Source organism: Lagopus leucura, unplaced genomic scaffold (genome assembly GCF_019238085.1).
Source record: "Lagopus leucura isolate 7727_CA_CO unplaced genomic scaffold, USGS_WTPT01 Super-Scaffold_100004, whole genome shotgun sequence".
In the NCBI taxonomy this organism is placed as follows: domain Eukaryota; kingdom Metazoa; phylum Chordata; class Aves; order Galliformes; family Phasianidae; genus Lagopus; species Lagopus leucura.
In genome coordinates this window covers 12487054-12505385 of record NW_024962264.1, presented here as the reverse complement: position 1 = coordinate 12505385, position 18332 = coordinate 12487054, and the positions used below count along the sequence as shown (strand labels likewise).

At 36.7% G+C, this 18332-nt stretch overlaps 1 long non-coding RNA gene across 2 annotated transcripts; it reads right to left on the bottom strand.

Moving 5' to 3' along the window:
• Positions 1–987: 987 nt before the first annotated feature.
• Positions 988–10757, bottom strand: LOC122180536. Of its 2 annotated transcripts, XR_006179136.1 has the most exons (5): positions 10498–10757; positions 8782–8894; positions 8564–8680; positions 6827–7144; positions 988–1059 (listed from the first exon to the last, which is right to left on the bottom strand). It is a non-coding gene; the product is annotated as an uncharacterized LOC122180536 (long non-coding RNA). The 2 variants fall into 2 exon arrangements; XR_006179135.1 differs by having other exon boundaries at positions 8564–8894.
• Positions 10758–18332: the final 7575 nt, after the last annotated feature.

Sequence of the window (18332 nt, the reverse complement as noted above, 5' to 3'; positions counted from 1 at the left end):
GTACTCCAAATTTAAGAGATTATAACATAAGCTGAATGCATTTCCAAGCTAGTTATTGACACAACATTCATATAGCCACTGCAACACTGAATGTTTCATTTCATTAAACATGAGCATTTCCCAAATATAGGGAAGCATGGAGCAGTATGAGATTCTTTGTTGATCGCTTATATTCTGTTTCACCTTGTGTTCCACCGTGATAACAATAATGAATGAGCCTTTAGCCACAGATCTGCCTTTCCTGTTAGGTATATTAAACTTTTCTGTGGTAACCAAGTATGGAATTTAGAGGTAAATCTATAGTGATTCCAAAGCTTTACTTGGAAAATGTGTTTAGTGTTGAATTCTGTTCCAGCGTGTTTTGCTCATTTGTAGGCTTGTGTGACTTTTCAGTGAGAATAATCAGACATTTCAAAATAAATTACTGCGCTTGGAAGCTATAAAGAATTAACTTCTGCCCTTCTGCCTTGTTTCTCTCCCTCTCTTTGTTTCACATTATTCTTCTTCCTTATGCTTGACCACAGTTAATTCCCGAGTGTCTCATGTTTATTCACCAGGCTGCTGATGGTAATCACAATGAAATCTCAGTAGCTTTCAGCTAAGGCAAGTGTTATTTTTTCTGGAGGCATATAATATCTTAGGCCTTGATCTTATGAGCATTATACTTGATGCCAGAAGGAGTCAGCCTGGTGAAGCCAAGCACATACAGAAATGTTGGCAGGATTTGCTCTTTCTTAAACATAACACTGTAATAATTTAATGAAGTATGTCACACATGTAATGAGTATTTATTGGGCCCACACTGTGCAGTTGGTGCATTAGAACTGTTACATGTAAAATCTATCTGTGCTAATATATCATATAAGTGTGGCTGTAAGCAACAGGTAAAGGGTTTTGGAAGCACCCAGCCTGTGTTGTATTGTCAAGTGAGTTAGAATACCCTGCTTGTGTGTTCATGTGTAAATTAGTTTGAGCACTGCATCTTGCCTCAGTTACAGAAAAATTCTTCCAGAACCGTGAAAATAAAGTGCTCCTGGCTGCCACCTTGTGTAATAATGTCTGAAATACAGGATTAGGTGTTTAGAGGAAAACCAGTAGCAGTGGTTATCTGTTTTTATAAGTAAGTGCTAATAACAATGTTAATACAGTGAAAGGGCAGATACTCTTGGAAAAACACTCAACAGAATGCTAGGGAACTTAGGAAGAGAAGGGTGTGGAACACAATGTAACTATAATGTTTAAGAAAACCAAGCTGAAATATTTCCAGTATTTCTGTATAATGAAGCACTAAATTCAATACAGGTACCTATAGTGCTAATGGATCCTGGTCTTAAATGAGGGGGACTGAAAGTCTGTCATTGCTTTCAAAATGAATGAGAACATCCTATCCCTTTTCTCTGAACTCACTGGTGACCTTAGTTTGTTGTTCTCTAAACGCTGTGAATATACCTGTGTCTAGGCTATTACACTTCAGCCTATTGTGCATAGGCTTAAAAAAAAAAAAAAAAAAAAAAAATTCTCCCTGTTTTTTTTTTCTGTGTACTGCAGGCTTAATTTCGTAGTTTTTTACTTTGAAGTTACACAGTGAGATCCTGCTAATCACTTTGTGTGTTAATTCTGCATGTTAGCTGAGATGCATTTTCCTGATCCTCAGGAACATTTCTTTGTTCAACTGCTACAGTCTGAGTGGACTCTCCCCCTTTCATGTAGCTGTGCTCCCGGTAATGGGTCCTTAAAGCCACCATCAGCTTTTAAATGGAATTCAGCATCCAGAGTGAGATGTGAGATGATGAGCTACATGTAATGAGTGAAAAAGCAGGCTCAGTACTCCAAGGCTCGGGTCCATGAAGATTATTTAATTGTCCAGACTTAAACCTCTGATTTCCCTACAGATTTCACTGGTGAGTTAGCCATCTAATTAAGAATCTTTCAGGCAACTTCTGCTCATTTTACTTGAGTAATGTAGTAAAGTACTTAAATGTAGTAAAGGCAGTGGTGCTGCTTGACTAAAAAAGATGAAGTCTTTGGGTGCAGGATGATAGCATTCAATTATACCAAGTTGTCAGTTGGCTGAACTAACCTTATTCAGTATTTAAAACCCTACCAATACTTAAAAAATTGCAATTAAATGAATGTACAATTAAAACCAAGGCATGCAAACCTAACATTAGAAAGCTAATTAGTCTGTATTTCCCACTTTTAAAGGGGAAAAACTTGCCACCAGCTTGAAAAAAGTGAAAACATTTGTCTCAATTTATAAACTATTCAAATATAGTACTGAAAAATAGTGTACTTAAGTTTACATTTAAAGATTTGATACTTTATAATGGTAATAGGAAATTATATAGGCATTCCTAATGTAATGTTATGAGGATACTTGTATATTAATGTACTGAGGTGTGCAAGACAATCTTTTAGGGTAGACTTGCCACATTCCAACTTGAAATGCTTAACTCTAAAGTTCCACATTTCTACTGACTAATGAGGCAATCAGCAATTCCAAGATGTTTTTTTCCATCATATGAAAGATGGAATTAACCAAAATTTGAAAATTCACTTCCTTCTATTGTTTGTGGAGGGAAGCCTAGCCAGCTTGGTTGCTCTCCTGGGTTCTTAACTCTTCAGTAACTAATGGCTGAAGGAAGAACTCTTTTCTGTAACACTGTCATTATTTTCCCAGACACAAAATTCACACTGTGAGATTGAAACCACAGGTTATCAAAATCTGTAAGAAATACCCACCGTCACTTCAACATGAGAGTTTAGGAAGTTCTAAAGAAGACTTGTGGAGTACATATAGGTTTTTTTCTTCTTGTTTTGTTAAATGAAGGACTTGAAAATATGTTTGTCCCTCTGACTGTGAAAGGTAGAATTTCTGCCTGGATCTGGAATCCTCAGTCTGACTTTTGAGAAATGACAAGAAAGCAAGGAAAAGCATTCTACTTGCTTAGAAATGTTTTTGTGCCTTTAAGATGAACAAAACCTTGCAGAATCGATCCTGCTAACAACCACCACCTTAATGAGCGTTACCGCTGAACTGATCTATTCGTTACTGCTGATTGAAATCATGTACTTATGGTTTGTGTGCTGCCAGACATTCTACTCCCCCAGAGTCGCCCTGTGCAATCATCCTACACTGAAAGTTTACACTTCCTCGGTCTGCTCTAGTTTATGTAAAATGTAGATTATTAAGTTATACACAGGGGAACAGGTGGGTGGAGCAGCTGGCATGAGAAGTGAGCAGCCTGACAACAGAAAAAATATCAGGGTAGATTGCAGTACAAAATTTTTCCTAGGAAATTGCAAATTTCACAATCTGTTCATGAGAACTGATGATACAGCTCATGTGCCAGGTAACAAGTCTGGGAGACTCTAGACTTTACTGGAAGCAGACTATTCAAGACCTTCATAGATCTTGTTCGTTTTGGCTTCAGACTGCTACAGTATATCATGCAATCCTACTCGTTCCAGAGAGCATTTCTTTGTGAAATTCATAAGTATATTGAAAATGTCACAGTAGTTTTTCAGTCTTGACTGACTGACTAATTTACTGTATTTCTGATTACAGATATTAAGTTTTAAAGATGTTTTCATGAAATTTTAAGCAATGTAGGATTTTGGGGTGTTTGTCTTAGGGTTCCATTCAGTGACATGAATTGATAAAATTGCACTGATTCTAATATACAAGGCAAAGGAAAACACTCGACTAAAAATGCTCTCGTTAATTTAGGTGCAGTGTAGATTGTGACCTGGTAGAAAGAAATGTTCTGGATTAAAAGAACATCAGTTTTAGTATAACACATGCAGGCATAGGCAAGGAAAATATAGTAACAGGACAATCTGATAAGCCGAAGTGGCAAGATTTCTACAGTAAGGAATCGGTAGGTGGCTGTGGAGGAAGTAAGTGAGAAGATAGTTGTGGAAGGAAATATAAACCTTGAGATAATATAAAATATCATAGCAGCTTATTTTGCATCAATTACAAGGGAATGCAAACCATATCAGCCTTGTGGTTATGCCACTGTTGCAAGAGAGCAAAGCAAGGTACTACTTCTGTAAGCTGGATGTTTACATTCTTTGTCTGTCCCATTTTGACTTGAGAAAATTTCCTCATGAAAATTTCATTAGAACACACATTTCTTCACGAAGCTACTGTTCTAGCATTTCTGCATTCTAGCAAATCAGCATTTTTCAAAAGAAAAGTGTTTAATCAAGTTGTTTCCAGACAAGTCTAATTATAGTATTCTCTTTAAAGAGGGTTTCAGACAGCACTTCAAAAATAAATGCAATGAAACATTCATTATTACTAAGATCTTTTGTATTACTGAAATTACAAGAAGCAATTACAAATATCATAAATGATATCTTGATAAGCATTTCCTATACCATGGAATAGCTGTTCTGTATGTTTCTAATGTTTCACTTAAATTTGAAATTCCTTCTAGTATATGAATTACTGTTAAACACAATACAAAGTTCACTCAGCTTTCATTTCCCCACAAATTCAATTGAGAAATGTATGCATTTGGAGCCTTTCTTCAGAGGAGGAAAAGGAAAAGAGGAGAAGACTGGGAGGGGAGGGTGTAGGAGAGAGGGGGAAGAAAATATTTGAGAAAAGCATGGAGACCAAAAGAGGAGAAGAAAGCTGTTTTTATGTGGAGGACAGAATCAGTAGTAGCTTTCAACATGGACTAAGTATCCTGTTACTGGGTACAGCAGACTTCTTGCTTTTGATGGAAGACCAAGTGAAAGAAGGGTAACTCAAGTGTTTGTACAGTCACAGGGAACAGTGTGATGTTGATGGTGGGAACATGTACATGCTTTTTTTTTTTTTTTCTTTTTGCTGTTGTGGAACAATCGTGAATATTGGCTTGAAACTAGAATGTGGTGGTTCTTTCTGCTTTTACTGACCTATAGCTTCTCATAGCCTTTTGTAAAATAACTTGCAAATTCTTGATATTATCTAACACCCTGCAGTAAATTTTATAAAAGCAATGGTAAAAAGGAAAACACAATAATAGAGAATATAGGCGAAAAAGACCTATGGAAAACATGGAACCTTATCTGCATGTTGTCTTCAGGTACACTTAATCTTGTGGCATGGGGATAGTGCAAGCTTAGAACCATTATGTTGGCAAAAGCTGGGGAGTTTATGTGAAGGCCAACACATTTCTTACTCACTGTCTAGAGTCTGGAAAAGCAAATGACAGCTGTTGGTGTTCTTAATATCAGTATCAAATCCAAGGAAACCATCTGAAACCTGTTGCTGAGGAAAAGTCATTATTCATTTTAAAAGATCAAAGGGAATGTGAGGAGAGTTCAAGAAGGAGTTTGGCTTTTGAATACTCACATTTTTCCCAAAAAGCTTTGGGAGTTTTACAGCCTTGCATAAGAATGTATGTTGAGCATATTTAAAGGACTTGAAAATTTAACTTAATCAAGGTATGGAGTCCAAGAAAAATGGCATTCCTTTAATTGAGATAGGCAAAGCAGAAGGAAACAAAACAAAACTATACAATGTCTGATATACGCATTCACATCTTTGTTTTGCTGAAATACATTAACTGTAAAGCATGTTTGGGAAGTTTCTGCAGTACCCATTAAGAGTTAATATAAATCTTGAGATTCCAATATTCTGGATAGGAATGAACGTTGGTTTGGCTATACTATGGCAAAATAAATCTATAATGTGGTCCTTTTCTACTCACACTTAAAAGAGGAGGATTATTCTAGCAAAGCCTGAGTACACGTTTGTTTTAAATCATGTTGCCTGAATTGCTAACATTATCTGGGGTTTCGAAACTGTGGCCAGGGCTCTGAGAAGTCTCGGCATCTGTACCTGTGCAGCCAGCTGGAAGTTGGGCACTGAAGTTGATGTTGTGGTAATGACAATTAGAGAGTCATTTTGGGCTGTAGAATAGCTATCTGTGCTTGAAGTGACCAGTAATCAGCACTTCACAGCATCTTCATTCGTAGAACAAAATTGAATCATAGCTTCAATTGGCTTAAGTTGGAAGGGGTGTCAGTAATCTTTTCCAACCACTGTGATATGGACGGGATTTATGGAACTGGTTTATGAATGATTAACGTGCAGGTACTCAGAAGAGAAGAGCAAGGGCGGTTGGACTCGTTGATCTCTGGAGGTCCCTCCAACTGCTACAATTCTGTGATTATTACACAAATGTCAGGTGGCCTTAAATGATATTGATACATTATAGTTACCTGTTTTGAGGCAGCCATAGGCTGTTACCAAGTGGTGTTTTTCATCTCCTTTAAAATGCGATAACTGGAAAAAATGTCATCTAGATTTTTATGAATTTTAGCCTACTCTCAATGGAACTGTATAGAAATAGCTGAACCAAGTTTTTGTTCTTAGCTTTTGAAGGGGTGGGACTGACTCAGTTCTGAGGAACTTTTTATAGAGTTGCTCTCATGCATCCAGAAGCAAATTGGCTTTTCTCTCCTATAGTGTCCATCTCCTATGTACAACTTTAGCCCATAGTCCTAGGTCTTCACACCCTCTTGAATGATGGTATTAATTATTGCTGAGACTGACTCCATGAAGATTTGACTCCGTTAGGAGATATATTTTGGGACAATGCACAGAACAGATGTTTTTCAGAGAAACAAGGTGATCAAGGCAGATTTTGTTACTTAACTGAATACAGAATTTCTAAACTCTTAAGTCAGAATGTAAAAGCAAAGCACATTCCCCGCCACTAAAAACTTCACAGCTCCTTCTCATCACACAGTGTTCATTTATGTGTTTCCTATGTCAGTGTGAATTAAATCATTTATTACTAGCCTCTAGGAAAATCAAACTTACCTTCATTTTCAGGATGAGTCTGTTTCTCTGTAGAAACCCTTCTGTTAACTGAGCTTAACGCGTATTGCCGATCCATTTTCCCAGTTATCTGTTCCCATATTGTATAAATATACATTTCTTGAGTCATGCCCTTTGCTATTGTTGGTGAGCACAACTTACTATTACTTTAGCATCCCTTTTTTCCACTGTTGCTTGTTTTAGTCTTGCATATCATACTCTACTGTGTTTTCCAGGAGATTGGTTTTTTTAACTGATGAAACACTGTCAAAGCACAGTTATATTATCTCTTCTTTATACATAGGATCATCAACAGGAGAGCTGTCAATAGTGACAAGAAAAAAAAAAAAAGTCTTTGGTCACTACCGAAATAGAAATCGATCTTATCTTATTATGACATTTTTAAGTGCTTAAAGGAAATGGTAGTGAGTTCTGTCTGTTTTGTGTCTTCAGATAACAAAATTAAAATTATATCTTGCTCTTTGGCTTGATTTTCAGAGTAAAGAAAGGACCTTTCTTGCTCTTTGACTTGATTTTCAGAGTATGTGACTGTGATTAAAGCCCACAGATAAAGATTCACGTCATCTTTGATCTTTTTTTGGATATGATATTATGAGTGAATTTATTGCCTTGTGCATCTTTTAGATACATATTTTGCTTTTTTGGGTTTTCAGTGTTGGAAACAGACATAGTATGGATGAAAATTGGCAGAAGAGCATGAAAATCTTCAGAATTTTGAGTCAGGTGGCAGAACATTCAGGAAGCTTCTGGCACACTACAGATGGTTGATATAAACTGTTGTGGCAGAGCAGCTCTGCCAGGAACCCCATGGAGTATTCCTAAAGTAAACTTTTAAAAACACACAAAATATTAAAGCAGGAAGAAATTAATATTACTTGAAAGTACATTTAATATATTGCCATCTTGAAATGGAGTTCCATATTCTTTTTTTGTTCTAGAGCAGTATCCCACGTTCCAAATTCTACTCTTTCATCTTTACGCTCTTCATAAAATTCATTCATAAAATATATGTATAAATTTTTTGTATACATGAACTATTTATATATTTATATGAGAATACATACACAAACACTATGAAAGATAAAGTAAGTTAAATCATGAAATAAGTGAGGATTGCATTACACAAAATCTTGGCGTCTGGATTGAGAGTAAGTGAAGACATATTTATACCCAATATAAACACTAAAACACTTAAAAAAGAAAAAAAAAAAAAAAAAAAAAAAAAAAAAAAGAAAATGCTTCTGTGAGAAGAATAATTTTCAGCTGAAAAAATTCCGTGTACTCGGAACAAATTAGATCAATAGAAACTTTGGGATTTTTTTTATAAAGACATATTACCCATGTTTCAGCATTTTTTTGCAACTCTGATTTGTGGCACTTGGCAAATCTTAACTAACAACTGATATTTCCAGAAGAAATCTCTATCTGTAAAATTCATGTTAGATTCTTAATCTCTCTGATTTTTTTTTTTTTTTAATTCCCTTATTAGCTGAAGAAATCAGCATTTGGAAATGTCAGTCAAAACATATTTTTTAAGTGATTATGGGATCCCAAGTTGTGATTCATCTCTTGATAATGATTCCTTTGTACACTACTAAAAAAAAAAAAAAAGTTAATACTGCTTAGGCAGCTTAGATACTGGCTAAAACTTCCCGTCTCCAAGCAAGTTTTAATATTAAGTTCAAAATAATTCAGTTGTATAAGTAGGATAAGTCTCACCTTTTTTAGTAGTAAGATAAGTTCTCTGAGATGGGAAGTATCCTCTCCGTAAGTCCAGAATTTTGAGCATATCTGTATTCTGCAGCATTTTGAGGTGGACTTCCACTTCAGCTTTAGCTAAATTATTTCATAAAGGAGGGCAAGCTTGAGGGTACCTGGGCTTATTTGGCTGTTTCTTAAAGCGATACTTCTGTCTAATTTTCAGTGAGTTATTTTACCCTTTACATCTTCTGGTGAAAGTAGTAGCTATTGTGCTATCTTTCAGGCCAAACCCCACGAATGTCAGTAGAAAAATCCCGTGGCTAGGCTTCTTGGGGCAGTGCATATGGATCTGTATTGGGAGTTAAATTAGATGTTGAACACAACAGCTTTTGAGAAAGTCTATGGAATTACTATACATGTATTTTTTTTCCTTCAGTAGAAAAGAAGCAAGTTAGACACTTTCTAGGCTAAGTCAGAGCATAACTCATAACTGACACAAATGATGGATGCAAAGAAAACTGATTTTAAACTTGGAAAGACTCATAAATGCACTAGTGAAGAGGTTAAGGTTGAGGAAAATCTTGACTGGCTACTCACTACATGCAATTAGCAACAGCTGCATACCTTTTCCGTGGGATATGAATGCTATGTCATGCCTAGCTTTACCACTGTTATCTTGGAGATTGGAGCCAAGCAGGAAAAGAAAAAACGCAGTTGAACAGCTTTGGTAGCCTACTCTTACTATATAATTACAAGACATCATCCAATGGATGACTGTTATGTGCCATTTATGGTGAATCTGTGTGAAAACCACATTTTTATGGACCTACTTGAAGACTGTCAGACATTTGTGTGTTATTTTGTTGTTGTACCTTTCCACTTCCATAGCAACAATTTAGCTATTCTCAGCTCGTGCTAATTGTGAGAAAACCAAATTCCATCTGTTTTTGCATAATTAAGTCTGGATAAAACTTCACTTGTTAAACATCAGTTATCTTCATTCCAAGGCTGGTTAAGCAAACTAATGTTTGCTGGTGTTGCATGGAGTCCAACCACTGAGAAAAATGCATGGTCACTCAAAGTCACAGCTAATTAATACTGGAAAACTGGAATAAGTATAAAAAAGTTATACGCCTTGGTTGTGTATGCTGGGGGAATAGAAGGAGTTGTTCATTTCACTTGTTCTTGTTCAAGTTATTTATGTAGAATAAAGTTTTTAAAGATATGACCATTTAATTTGCAAGCAATGGCAAGTCAAGAGCGTCAACCTTTTCAGTTTTCATAAAACAAAGTTGTACCCATCTTGCTCCAGAGTAACTGGGATGAGTTTTCGAAACAGAATAACTATTAGAAGAAAGAGCAAAGGAGGAGGAAAAAAAATCCTTATATCATCTGCTTGTGAAGCAGGGAGAGATCAGTTCTCACAAAAAGAAAATATGGGAGTTGTCAATACAAAATGAAGAATATCAAATGAAATTATTAGCTTTTGATTACTCTGCAATTAATGCTTGTTTTATTTTTTGATGTAGGATTGTTTGCTTTAGCAATTAATGTGATTTTATATGATGAAATCAATAAGTTAGAGGAACTGCTCTTTGCTTTCACTCAGGTCATAGATGTTTCTGAGAGTTCATTTGAGACAAGTGCTCCAGGATCAGGTTCTAACCTCTGTGCTGCAGTTAGAGTGCTCATTGGGAAATTTAGTTAAGTTTCAATTTGAATAACGTTTTAGAGGTACAGCAGAGTATTTGCAGCACCATCATGGGAGATTATAAGTTCTCTTCCTCTCTCCTCTTTAGAAACTTACCACTGAATTCAGTAGCAGCTCTGAAAACAGATCTATCTCCTAGAGAAATATTGTGCAGAGCACTAATTTCAGAATGACCTGTAAAACACAGACTTCCAGTCCCCTTATTTCACAGGCAACTGAAAATTAAGATGGCTTCACTCACCTGTGTTTTGTTGACTATGTTCCGTACCATCTTCTCTACCAATGGCAAAAACGAAAAATTAGGGTTTAGCAACCACTTTTCATGGCTACTTCAGGAGGCCCATCAGAATTTCTGTAGCTGCTCTCCATTCAGGCTCATAAAACACCTCTCCCTTCACAGCTTCTCAAACGCCTCCACCTCAGCATTTCAAGTAACTCAAGCTGCTTCCTTTCTTGCTTGCTCTCCTGCTTGCATGCCAAAACCAGAAAGCCTTTATTAAGAGCTTTCCTGTCAATCATCCAGAAGGCCTCTTTGGAAATCTGATTAGTATTTGCAGCTTATGTTCAGAAACAGGCTGAATATATCCGGTGCAATTCATACGAAGGGGTATGAGGGTGGGGAGCAATTGAAAAGAGGATGAAGTCTTGTTTCTGTGCTGCAAGATATGTTATCATCTCTGTGAGCAGTGAGATATTTTCAGATTGTAAAGAGTTGTGCACAAGGGAATTTAAGATATGCTATGTCATTTGGGATTGTTAAGGCTTGCCTTTACTGCAGTACATGAGAAAGTGGGTAAATTAGGCTGTGCTGGAGCTTGAGACTGCTGTGTTGATACTGCTGCTGTAGCATTATTAGCTTATGGTGGGCTCAGATATATCTACTGACTGTACAATTGTATCAGCACAGTCACTCCCTTCAATTTTCTAAGCCCATACAAACTGGATAAAGTGTTTAAAAGGAAAGCAAAAGTATTCTGTGATAGGTGCTCTGGAGCCTATGCTTCATGATTTCACAGAAAGTTGAATTCCGTTCAGAAGAATGGAGAATGGTGAGTGCTGAATAATGCCTACACAGGCAGTACTGGAGGCTTCAGAGATGGTGACTGCCATGAACTCGCTATTTGTCTGGGCAGACTGCAGCCTGTCCAGCCTTATTTGCTAGACTGCATTGGAGCAGAAGTAGATGACAATGCACTTGGTTGAAAAAACAGAGCAGGAGGAAGAAGTAATGTATTTATGATGTTGAAAGTGATCAGGTTGCATGCTGAAAGGAGAGATGTTACTTGGGTATACTGCTTTATTCCTCTAATTCTTGTTAACCCAATAACATTATTAAAATTATACTTGGATGCTTTGTCTAGCCTGCTGCTGTAAATTTTGCTTAGCAACTTTCTGCATCCTGATTTCTGCTACCTGGTTAAGTTGCAAAGAAACTCTCAGAGCAGTGTGCAGCCTTGCCATCGGCTGCCAGCTCCAGATTTGCTGAGCGAATGCCTTGGAGCCACAGTGATGGTGGGACCCTGTGCCTTCTCACAATCAAGCCTGGCAGAAACTGGTGGTTGCTTGGTAACGAGGAATGTTGCTGTTCCTTTTTCCAGAGGTTTAGCAAACAGCTGAGGCAACAAATTTGGAGAGCAGTGTAAAGGTTTGAAAAGAACAAATAGTTGTTGAAGAAAAAAGCAAAGACACAACAGTGTTACTTGGATACAGCAGAAGACAACACAACAGAAGGAAGGGCTGTGTGGAGAAGTAAAGGCAAAATGTTCAAGGTCTGTTTTATAATGTACCTAGTGGCAATGCAGTTCCTTTCTGCTTGCTGAACCAGAAGTATTTTCAGTAAGTTGTTTGTTACAAATATATTCTTCCTCATTTTTCAGTTATTTCCTTTTTCTCAGGGTTTTGTGTTATTCTTCCACTATCTTACTCTCTATTTGCTCTTCAGAAGTAGTTTCTATTGTTACATCTTGCACAAAATGAGAGCTGTACTACTTTCAGTAAATAGCTATTGTCCTAAGGCAGTAGTGGCACTGGTTTCTACTGCTGACTCAATGTGCTCAGTGCCTTGTTTCCCGCTGTTCCAGGTAGAAGATGTGATGTCATCTACATATCTCAATTATTTTTTTTTTAGTTATCACAAGTGCTGCAGATACAGATGGAAAAACTCCCTTGAGAGTGTAAGGAAGAATTTACTAGTCTGTTCTTGATCAGACAATATTTTGTAGACTGTTTCCTGTGGAAGTGCTGATTTGAGTTCTGTTTTAGAGAAGGAGGAAGATGCTCAGCTGAAATTTCCTGTTTCTTGATCATCCATGTGGCAAATGTATGTAGATAAGTTATTCACAGAAACAAATGATTGTGTGAATGACTCTGTAGTGGACAGGCTTATTTGTGATGGCTGTATCACAAGTACATCAGGTAACTGCAGTAGTTTAAAAGCATACTAGTTATCCTAGAGAAGAAGATAGCCTGGCTCTCAATATGTCCTGTAGTTGCTAGTGACATCTATACCATATAGGTTGAAGTTAGATAAAATATTTTCATTTACATGTCCAGACTTCTCTTCCAGCTCAGCAACAGCTTGTTCAGTTTACTCTTTGACTTCATACAGCATTTGTAATGGAGATTTCTCAAAGTATTATTACTAGGAAGGAAATGCAGCCCTAGTCCTACACCTGAATGTGTTTGCCAGTACAGCAGTCTTCACAGAGCAGCTTCACTGCCTTGTGATTGCCTTTCAGCAGTGAGCAGTTATGCACACAGGTACTTCTATAGGTTTCATTTCTGTAAGATACTTCTCAGCGGCATGAGAGAAATCTCAAGTCTGCAGTCAAGATTTGACATCACCATTGATTGCTCTGATACAGTGTAAATTTTCAGTCTTTCCCTTTTTTTTTTTTTTTTTTGCCTCTTAAACCTCAGTTTCTTTTGCCCTGTTTTTGCTATCTCTGATTATGAACGAAGTTTCTTTTCCGTTCAGTTTTTTGAGTTTCTCATCTTTTTTATTACATACAAAATGCTGTTTCTGCACAGTCCTTTTCCTCTGCATATATGATTAGACGTGAAAAGATAAAAAAGGTGAATCAGTTATGTAAGTCTTGGAAAACCCTAGTTCCTTTTCTATAGAAGCAATACTTAAGTTCACTGCCTTGTTGTCAGATTTATTTGTCTCCCTCCTAGAGCTATGGCGGTCAAGTCTAATTGCAATTAAAAAAAAATAAAAGTATCTTTTGCTAGAAGCAAAAGAAATGTGAAGTGCTGGAAAATGGTTTTAGAGGATACAATATAATTAATGTACATTTATAATACTATCAAAGAAGCAAAGATATGTTTTTCTATGGGTTTATAATACCTTAGTATTGGAGTTCATTCCTTTAACTGAATTACTGTTACATTTTAATTACATTTACTGTAATAGGAACATAAATCTTCATATCACTGAAGAGATCAAGTGAAAAAATACTAATGTACTGTATTGAAAATCTTTTGTTAAGGAACATTGTGGAGAACTTTCTCTCGAGAATGAGAGATGCCACTCTTGGCTTTCCTTCGTTTGATGTATTTTAGACCTAATTCAGCAGTCATTAACAACTGTGAGTCAAGCTTTTATAATGTGATGACATTAAATGAACATACTGTACATCTCTTTTTTTTTTTTTTTAACAACTTGTCACACTACTGACCCCTTAAGATAATGCATTTGTTTTTTCTTCTTTGGATGTAGAACTATTTTTTCTATAATTATTATGGAAGTGATAGAATACCTTTATTTGGTAGCGTTCCAGCTAATTGCTCTGAATGTATTTAAAGGGAAAGGCTTTATTCAAGAAAAGAATCAGCCATTTGTAAATAGCGTTTAGGTGGATGGAACAAAGAATTAGGGCAGTAATTTAAATTCCCAGAGTTAAATTCTTGAATTGCCTGCATAACAGCAAATAGCACAGAACTACTGTGGAAACGTCTTGTTGGAACTAGTGTTAATCCTTTTAGAAATTAGGAGTATGACTCATCTTGGAAGTTTGTTACAGTATAAGCATTTTTAGCAGTTGACTCTGCACCTGCATTCTCCATCATAGAAATTTTGGTTATGCAGCATATATAGGTTTTCACTCACTGTGTCTTAAATGACCTAAAAATCTATAGGTGTTTTATTTTTCATTTCTCCGTATCATGAGCCAGCTGGCACGATTGACAGGACACTCATGTTGAGTTGTGTCTTCTCCAAAAGTTTTCCTGTAAAGGTGATCAATGAATATTGAACTGCACTAAACCAAGATGATTTCTGTGCCACAAACCCTTTTCAGCCTAGAGTATAGAAAACTTATCTGATATTTTCAACTCAGAGAACTTTGAGACTTTTTTAACTGGCATAAAACCAAGCTGTTTTGGCTCTGATGAATATTTAGCTACAAAAATAACATTTTTTTTTTTTTCCTGGAGATCTTGAAAAGCACTTAGGAGCCAACAAAGTACACTTTTTTTTGGGCTGTTGATATAATTAATCAGAATAGTACATGTCCAGCAAGTTACAGGCTATCACATCCTTTTGCATTATAGCTGCATACCAGGCCTAAAGGTGCGAACCGTATTATATGTGAAATGTCTTATACTCTCCCCCTTAGGAATATAGTGTCAACAACAAAGAGGTATTAAATTGAAAAAACTAAACTAAAAGTGATGGACCAAATCTTATCATGTAACCAGGTTGCAGTGATTGTAAAGAAGATATCCTGTATGAAATACAACATCCTTGCTTGTGATGCACAGGGCTGTCAGAAGTGACTAAATGAATATATCACAATAAGGGCTGGATTCTCACTAGTATGCTTTATGCATATTTGTGTTGGAAGATGGATGCAAGTAGCTCTCTTTCCAAAGTAATACTGAGCTGAGGTGATTTCAGGTGCTGTACAGTACTATGTAGATTGCAAGTCTGGGAAGTAATACGTGTGTTATTACAGTACTGTGCCCAAAATAGGAAGGAATTCAGCAGCCCTTTGGGTGCAGTTCCATCAGACACAGCAGTGCTGCAGGATCTGCAGATGGCTTAGAGAAGCCTTCTTTATACGGCCCTGTCATGTGGTACAGTCTGGCTACTGTTACCTTGGGCACCTTAGTCCAAGGAGTAGGTGCAAGAGTAAGGTGGCTAAAGCCAAGACTGCCTAGGTTTCTGTTAATTTAAGTCTGTGTCAGAAAGACTTTTATTTCTGGCAGTGCTTGGGAAAGTCAAATTCTTTTGAACCTGGGCATTTTGTTACTTGAATCTTTTTGCTGTTCATGAAACACAAGTTCCTCTGCCTTTTTCACTTAGAGGCCAATACTATCTGAAGCCTATCCACAACACAAGCAGGTTTATGGGTGCCTCACTTAGGAGTTGTTTAGTGATCAGCCTACTTGTCTGGAGTATGAGAGACTGCAGTTTAAAATATCTGGTCCAGCGGAGCAGAGCAGTTTCACTTTGCATTAAGTATTCATTAGGCCCCTGAGTGGAAAAGGGAGACAGAATGAATCTATTTCTGTCAGAGACTGGGGCCTTTAACTGTGATATAAGAAAATTATGGTTAGGTTCTTATTGCAGTGAAAGAATTAAGCATAAGATCATCTTGCAGTTTCTGTAACTTGTTTGCCTATGTTTTGTCTGCAAAGTATGAAATACGTACCCGTCCTGTTCTTTCATGTGTATATGGGAGCCTACATAAGGCACTATGTCAGAGTATTTTCTGTAAAGTCTGTTTGCATGCTTTTGTTGTAGACATGTTTTTTAATATAACTTAAAAAAAAAAAAAAACAAGAACAAAACAAAACAAAAAAAAAAACACCAAAAAACCAGAAACAAAGTTATTTTCTTTATCTTTAATTCTGAATGTAGCGTAGCAGTATTCTAGCCAAACATTGTACTAATTTATGTCCAGCAGGCTAATACTTCCATTAAACTCTGGATTTCTGAAGTACTGTTAGATTGTAACTCTTCAAACTGAGGTCAATCCCTGATAATTTATTAAATGATGTGAGATGTGTTGAAAATCTTGAAAGATATGAGAGCACATCATATTGGCAGCTTTCCTACTGAGAAGAATTCATTTCTTTCTACTTGTAGGTCAGTAGTTAGCATCTTTTTAGGGATTAGCTCTGTCTGTATGAACAAATGCCTATGCCTGAATAGCCCTGATCTTGACAGAATATAAATGTGGCTCACCCAAAAAAGCTCAGTTACACTTTATACAGATCCAGGAACTTGCACTGGGAAATTATCTTATGCCATAGAAACTGACAATAGAGTCTAAAACTCGCAGGAGAACTTTGCACAGTGAGTATTGTAGAGAGAGTGCAGGAAGACAAAAAATATTTCCAGCAACTTCCGAATGTTCTCAACTATGAAGCAGTGGCATGGTATGGACTTAGAACTGGAAAAATCCCACGGAAGTAGTGGGGCTGGGAGACAGGAGTCAGGTATTCACGAGCCTGAAGGCTGCGAACAGAGCTGTTATGAAACCGTCCCCAGAGCTGCACCGTGGGACAGTTAATGAAACTCACGACTACCAGAAGGTGGCGGCATTGTCGAAGAAAACAAGCAGAAATGATGCATTAAATACTGATGTACTTTTCTTTTTTTTTCTTTTTTTTTCTTTTTATTTTGAATGAAGTATGGTAGCAAGTTAATGACAACAAATAAGTGAATGAAAAAAAGTATCTTTTGACTTGCTGTCTTTCTTGATGAGCAAATTACAGAGTTTAATGTTGCATTTGGATGAAGTGAAGCAAGATTTTTCTGAGGTGGTCGCTTAAACATAAGATACACACAATATTTGCAGCAGTTCAATATATTCCTGGTAAATTCAGTTACTAAAATTATGATTGTGGCAAGAAGAATTTTTCAACTTCTTTTTGGATTAAACTTCTTCCAAATGTAGGCTATGGTTAGACCTCTGAGGCCAACAGTAGTTTTGAGTACAGATGAATTTGTTCCTATAGAACAAATGTACTCTTAGATTTCACTGTAACCTGTTTACGCTGTGGGTAAGAAGCCTTGTGTTTCCCATATCTGAGTTGTGGTTTGTTTGGTCTTATTGATTGTCAATAGTAAGTGCTGGAAAGCCTGAGTTTAGTGCAGAGACTGTAGAAGGATCCCCTTGCAGACTTGCTCTGTAGTTTAGCATAAACCTACTCAATGCAGATTTGCATGTGAACAACATGTAAGTAAACAGTGTGCATGCTTCTACTAGGGGGAGTATAGTATTTAATAGTATAGTATTCAGGTCTCTCTGCAGAATCTTGGACCAAGGTCCCTGCATTTATGAGTGAAGTAGACAGAGAATGTGGCCTTCATGCACGTGTATGTGGAGCATAAATTTGTCTTAAAAAAAGAAAGAAATTGTAATTTTACTTTTATTGTTCTGAAAAAGTCTAGCTAATTGAGAGCCAGCTGTAACAGGCAATACACTCACTTCCAAAATTTGCAGATAGGTAGCTCAAGGTTGTTAGGCTTCTAAAAAAAAAATCCTCACTCAGTGACCTGAAAAAAAACATGGATTCAAGAGACTGCTTGAAACAATGAAATCAAGCATATGGTATATGCATCAAAACCAACAAACTAGAGAAAAAAAACTGCCCCTCAAAAAAACAAAAAAAAAAAACAAAAAAAAACACAAAAAAACAAAAAAACAAACAAACAAAAAAAACCCCAAAAAAACAAAACAACCAACAAAAAAAAACCCCAAACAAGCAGAATGACTTTCATGTTTCCCCTGTCCAAGTTTACAAATCCATTACACGCAAGTGGCAGCATACTCCATCTGCAAAGCGTTAAAATAATTAGCTTCGTTGTTGAGCTGGCCTAGTGATATCTGTCCTGTGCTCCTCTCTGCTCTTGGTGTTTTGTTGTTTTGTTTTGTTTTTAGATGCCAGCATAAGATGATTAAATAAATGTTTATTTGCCTGGGAACAATGACTCTTTATCCTTAGGTACAAGAAATACATCCTATGGAGGAAGCTCTTTCCTTCTTCACTGCATCTGTTTTTCTATTTTTATGGCTCAGGCTATGCATTTCGTGGTGTGACTTTTTATGGAGATTCATTGAA